This window comes from Narcine bancroftii, chromosome 12 (assembly GCF_036971445.1).
Source record: "Narcine bancroftii isolate sNarBan1 chromosome 12, sNarBan1.hap1, whole genome shotgun sequence".
Classification (NCBI taxonomy): domain Eukaryota; kingdom Metazoa; phylum Chordata; class Chondrichthyes; order Torpediniformes; family Narcinidae; genus Narcine; species Narcine bancroftii.
This window is the reverse complement of record NC_091480.1, coordinates 61,862,131-61,868,706: the sequence shown is the minus strand read 5'-3', so window position 1 is coordinate 61,868,706 and position 6,576 is coordinate 61,862,131. Positions and strand designations below refer to the sequence as shown.

At 36.8% G+C, this 6,576-nt stretch overlaps 1 protein-coding gene across 5 annotated transcripts in view; it reads left to right on the top strand.

Annotated features, from left to right (window-relative positions):
- LOC138747254 (cyclin-T1-like) overlaps positions 1-6,576 on the top strand; it is a 45,090-nt gene that overhangs the window by 22,304 nt on the left and 16,210 nt on the right. The gene's annotated exons all lie outside the window — the stretch shown is intronic.

Genomic DNA, 6,576 nt, shown 5'->3' with positions numbered 1-6,576 from the left:
GACATTATACATTTTTTTGCTACAACTAAGGCTATCATAATAAATCTTTTTTGTGCTTCATCTAAATCGAGGCCAAGTTCTTTACTTCTTATATTACTTAGAAGAAAGATCTCTGGATTTTTTGGTATGTTATTTTTTGTGATTTTATTTAATACCTGATTTAGATCTTCCCAAAACTTTTCCACTTTCTCACATGCCCAAATTGCATGTACTGTTGTTCCTGTTTCCATCTTACAGCGAAAACATCTATCTGATACTGTTGGGTCCCATTTATTTAACTTTTGGGGCATGGTGTATAGCCTGTGATGTATCACGCGTAACCTCCTGTTTATTGTATTTCTCATAGTTCCGGAGCATAGCTTTTCCCATGTTTCATTCTTTATCTTTATGTTTAGATCTTGTTCCCACTTTTGTTTGGGTTTACAGCTTATTTCATCGTTCTCTTTCTCTTGCAGTTTGATGTACATGTTTGTTATAAATCTTTTAATTATCATTGTGTCTGTAATCACATATTCAAAATTGCTTCATTCTGGTAACCTCACCCTGTTTCCCAATTTGTCCTTCAAGTAGGTTTTCAGTTGGTGGTATGCAAACATTGTACCGTGAGTTATACCATATTTGTACTTAATTTGTTCAAAAGATAATAATTTATTTCCCAAAAAACAATTTTCTATTCTTTTGATCCCTTTTCTCTCCCATTCTCTAAAGGAAAGGTTATCTATCGTGAAAGGGATTAGTTGATTTTGCGTCAATATTAATTTTGGTAGTTGGTAATTTGTTTTTTTCCTTTCTACGTGAATCTTCTTCCAAATGTTCAGCAGATGGTGCAGTAGTGGTGAATTCCTATGTTGCACCAGCTTTTCATCCCACTTATATAGTATATGTTCAGGTGCCTTCTCCCCTATTTTATCTAGCTTTAATCTGGTCCAATCTGGTTTTTCCCTTGTTTGATAAAAATCTGATGGGTATCTTAATTGTGGTGCTCTATAAAAATTCTTAAAGCTGTAAGCCCCCTTGTTTGTACCATTCTGTTAATTTATCTAGTGCTATCCTCGGTTTCCCCCCTTTCCATAAGAATTTCCCCCTTTCCATAAGAATTTCCTTATTATTTTCTTTAGCTCCTTGAAGAATTTCTCTGTTAGGTGAATTGGTAACGATTGAAATAGGTATTGTATCCTTGGGAAGATATTCATTTTAATGCAAATTGCCCTTCCTATCAGTATTAGTGGTAAATCTTTCCAATGTTCTAAGTCACCTTGTAATTTCTTCATTAATGGCTGATAATTTAATTTGTATAGATGGCCTAGATTATTATCTAGTTGAATACCTAGGTATCGGATTGCTTGTGTTTGCCATTTAAAATGGTGATTCTTTCTTAAACTTTGTGAAATCCACATTATTCATTGGCATGGCTTCATTTTTATTTGCATTGATCTTGTACCCCAATATTTCTCCATATTCCTTCAATTTCTTATGTAATTCTTTTATTGATAATTCTGGTTCTGTTAAGTATACTATGACGTCATCTGCAAATAGACTGATTTTATATTCCTTCTCTTTTATTTTTATCCCTCATTTTATTTTCTGTTCCTTTCAGTTCTGACAAGGGTTCTATAGCTAACACGAACAGTGAGGGAGATAGTGGACATCCCTGCCTAGTTGACCTGCTTAATTTAAATTGGTTTGATATATATCCATTTACTGTCACCTTCGCCAATGGTCCCTTATAGAATGCTTTAATCCAATTAATATATTTCTCTGGTAGGTTGAACCTCTGTAGTACTTTGAATAAATAATTCCATTCTACTCTGTCAAAGGCTTTCTCTGCATCTAAGGCAACCGCCACTGTTGGCATCTTGTTTCCTTGTACTGCATGCATTAAGTTAATGAACTTACAGATATTCTCCGTTGTTCATATTTTCTTAATAAATCCAGTTTGATCTAGTTTTACTATTTTTAGTACACAGTAGGCCAATCCGTTTGCTAATAGTTTCGCTATTATCTTATAATCTGAGTTGAGTAGAGATATTGCTCTATACGATGCTGGTGTTAGTGGATCTTTCCCTGTCTTTGGTATTACTGTAATTATTGCTGTTTTGCATGAATCTGGCATGTTTTGTGTTTCTTCAATCTGGTTCATTACTTCCAGGAGAGGAGGAATTAATAAGTCTTTAAATGTTTTATAGAATTCTACTGGGAGTCTGTCCTCTCCCGGCGTTTTATTGTTCGGTAGTTTATTTAAGATATCCTGTATTTCCTCTATTTCAAATGATTTTATTAATTTGTTTTGCTCCTCTTCTTGCAATTTCGGTAGTTCAGTTTTAGCTAGAAACTCAACTATTTTGTCTTCTTTCCCTTCATTCTCAGTTCGATATAATTGCTCATTTCTTGAAGTTTTCATTGATCGCTGTTGGGTTATATGTAATTTGTTTGTCCTTTTCCTTGATGCCAATACCGTTCTTTTAGTTTGTTCTGTTTTAAGCTGCCAAGCTAGTATTTTGTGCGTTTTTTTCTCCTAGCTCATAATACTTCTACTTTGTCCTCATTATGTTCTTCTCCACCTTGTACGTTTGTAGTGTTTTGTATTTTATTTTTTTGTCCGCCAATTCTCTTTTAGTTGTATCTTCCCTTGTTACTAATTCTTTTTCTGTACCTGCTATTTCCCTTTCCAGCTGTTCTATTTCCCGATTGTAGTCCTTCTTCATCTTAGTTACAAAACTTATTATCTGCCCTCTGATGAAGGCTTTCATTGCATCCCATAATATAAATTTATCTTTCACTGATTCCGTATTTATTTCAAAGTACATTTTAATTTGTCGCTTAATTAATTCTCTAAAATCCTGTCTTTTAAGTAGCATGGAGTTTAATCTCCATCTATACGTTCTCGGTGGGATGTCCTCTAGCTCTATTGCTAATAACAGGGGTGAGTGATCCGATAACAATCTAGCTTTATATTCCGTTTTCCTAACCCTCCCTTGGATATGGGCTGACAACAGGAACAGGTCAATCCTTGAGTATGTTTTATGTCTACTCGAATAATATGAGCATTCCTTCTCCTTTGGGTGTTGTCTTCTCCATATATCCAAAAGTTGCATTTCCTGCATCGATTTAACCATAAATTTGGTTACTTTGTTCTTTTTATCAGTTTTATCCATTTTTGAGTCCAAATTAAGGTTAAAGTCCCCTCCTATCAGTATATTCCCCTGCGTATCTGCAATCTTCAAAAAGATATCTTTCATAAATTTTTAATCCTCTTCTTTAGGTGCATATACATTGAGCAAATTCCAAAATTCTGAATATATCTGATTCTTTATCATTACATACCTCCCTGCTGGATCTATTATTTCCTCCTCTATTTTGATTGGTATATTTTTATTGATTAATATAGCTACTCCTCTGGCTTTTGAATTATATGATGGTGCCGTTACGTGCCCTACCCAGTCTCTCTTTAATTTCTTGTGTTCCACTTCAGTTAGATATGTTTCCTGCACGAATGCTATATCAATTTTTTCTTTCTTCAGTAAATTTAACAGCCTCTTCCTTTTGATTTGGTTATGTATTCTGTTAATATTTATAGTCATGTAGTTCAACATGGCCATTTCATACTTTGTTTACCTCTCATTTCTGCTTCCTCATCACCACCTTTCCCCCATATCCATTTCTGTTTTCTTTTTTTGAACCCACTATAAGACAACACTTCTAAAACATAAAATATTTCCACTATTCCCACATCTAAAATTCCCTTAACCCCAAATGTCCCTCCCCCCTCTCTGAGTTGCCCCTTGTCCCTTGCCGGGCAACCACAACTCCCCGTCAACTGATTTCGCAGTGACTGTTATTCTCTCCCACCCAACCCCCTCCAGAAAAGACTTTTATCTTCACATATAACAAAGCTCACCCTCTTTATTCCCCACTTACTTCCTTTCTTCCCTTTTCTTCCCCTCCTTAGTTCTTTCTTATACATTATTTTTCTTTTATCTCTTCATCTCTCTTTCTGTCTTGCAGGCATTCTGCAAATTCTCGTGCTTTCTCCGGATCTGAGAACCGTCTGTTTTGCTGCCCCGGGATAACTATTTAAAGCACTGCTGGATATCTTAACATAAATTTATAGCCTTTCTTCCATAGGATTGATTTTGCTGCGTTAAACTTCTTCCTCTTCTTCAGGAGCTCAAAACTTATGTCTGGGTAGAAAAAATTTTTTTGGCCTTTGTATTCCAGTGGTTTTTTTTGTCTTTTCTCATTTTTTTCATTGCCTTCTCCAATATATTTTCTCTTGTCGTATATCTCAGGAATTTTACTAAAGTGGATCTTGGTTTTTGTTGTGACTGTGGTTTCGGGGCTAATGTTCTGTGTGCCCTTTCTATTTCCATTCCTTCCTGCATTTCTGGCATTCCCAGTACCTTGGGGATCCATTCTTTTATAAATTCTTTCATATCTTTGCCTTCTTCATCTTCCTTAAGGCCCACTATCTTTATATTGTTTCTCCTATTACAGTTTTCCATTATATCCATCTTCTGAACTAACAACTCCTGTGTTTCTTTAACTTTTTTTATCAGTTTCTTCCAATTTTATTTTTAAGTCGTTCACTTCCATTTCTACGGCTGTTTCTCGTTCCACCTTGTCTAATCTTTTCCCTATTTCTGTTATGACCATCTCTAATCTATTCACTTTTTCTTCTGTACTTTTCATTTTTCTTTTTATTTCACTAAATTCTCGTGTCAGCCATTCTTTTAATGCTTCCATATATTCTTGAAAATTTTTTTTAATCTATGTACTGTCCATTCACTTTATCTTCTATTTCTCTGTGCAGAGCTTGATGTTCTCCTTCTTCTTCTTCTGTGTCTGCTCTAGGGTTTGTGTCTTCTACTGCTCTTCCTTGTATCTGTGTCTCTTCTGACTTTTTTGTTAGGCTGCTTGTCTCAGTTTGTTGGATATTTTTTTTTATGGTGTCTTGATGTTGGTCCTCTGCTTCTGGGCTGTTTATCTGTTGTGTCTCTGGTTTCCTTTTTGCATTCTCACCCCTCCCATTCCCAATATTTTGTATATCTTCCTGCTGGGAGCCCTGCTGTCGGGTCTTTCTCAGCTGTTCGTGCTGTAGAGTTCCACTCCACAGCTTGTCCCCCCTCCCGTCGGTGCGCATCACGTATGCGCGATTCCTCATGCATGCGTGGTTGCGCACCTCTGTTTGTCTCCGTGAGCCATCTTTGCAGTCCTGCGTTCGATGGGTCGCGACCCTGCAGGGTCTCCACTGACCTCAGGGAGTGGGCTCCTCTTTCCACGGCGGGTCCATGCTTCTTCGTACAGGTAAGGCCTTCACCTTTCTCTTCAGGCGTCTTTCTTTCTTCTTCCTGTTATTTTTGCCTTTTCTTTTCTTTGGTGCCATTTTCTCCACACCTTTATTTTTTATTTGTTGTGATTAGTGTGTCTGGGGCTTTGTTTTTCCCTCACTTTTTTCCTTTTTTTCTGGAGATGGCTGGTATTCTCCTACCGGCCACTACATCACGTGACTCCTTCCCGTCGTAAAACTACAATTGACACATTACATACTTCTAAAGAATGTTCATTTGTAATTTTGTTTTTGAAATGTGCCCTTCACAGTTTTGTGCAGTTGGAAAGAATCTATTTGAGTGTGATGCTTCCTCAATGTAGCACATTCGAGGAGTGTTGAGTCTTTGATAATGAATAGGAGTTTGTTGTCATACACATGAGTACAATGTTCATATGTATCGAAATTCTGACCTGCTGGAGCCACACAAGTACTTTGTACATAAAAGATATCAATTTGAGCATTGTAACTTTGGAATATGCCGATATGTCTGCTGTGAATCTCAGGATTGCACAATGAATTGTGCATTTGAGTGTGAGATTTCCAAAGTTATCCCTTAAAATGTTGTACTGGTGAATTGAATTGAATTGTTCAATGTCACATGTTCCAAGATACAGTGAAAAGCTTTGTTTTGTGCTTTATCCAGGCAAGTCAACAGGCAGTAAAGAAACAGCAGTGTTCCAATAAGTCAAACAGTGAAGGGTGTAGAGTAAACATTGCAGACACAGTGAGAGGTCCATTCCAGAGTCTGAGTGATAAGAACAGGAAAGAAACTGCCCTTGAATCAGGAGGTTTATGTTTTCAACCTCTTGTATCTTCTGTCTGATGGGAAGGAGGAGTTAAAGGTGTGCTCTTGAGTTTTGATTATTTGAAAAGTGTCCTCTGAGTAATGCACATTTTATAAATGTACAATGATGCAGTTGCACCTTTGGAAGGTCCAATTTGAATGTCACAGTTGAAAGGGTCATTGTGTGTGGTTATCTTTCCAATGCTCAAATGTATGCTTTTCATTGTTTAAAGTGTCCATTTCATTGTTGGACTGTTGTGTAGTGTAACCCTGTTCAACTTGTGGGTAGAGGGTCCCTGACCTTTGCAAACAGTCTTAGAAGATTGTTAGGAGATTGTCACTTGGTCCCCTGAGGTCACTCCGTGGCTCATTCAATAAGATCGTGGATGATCTGATTGTAACCATAACTCTGCATTTCTGCCTTCCATGTCACCTTTGACCTCCCTTCTTATGAAGAATCTCC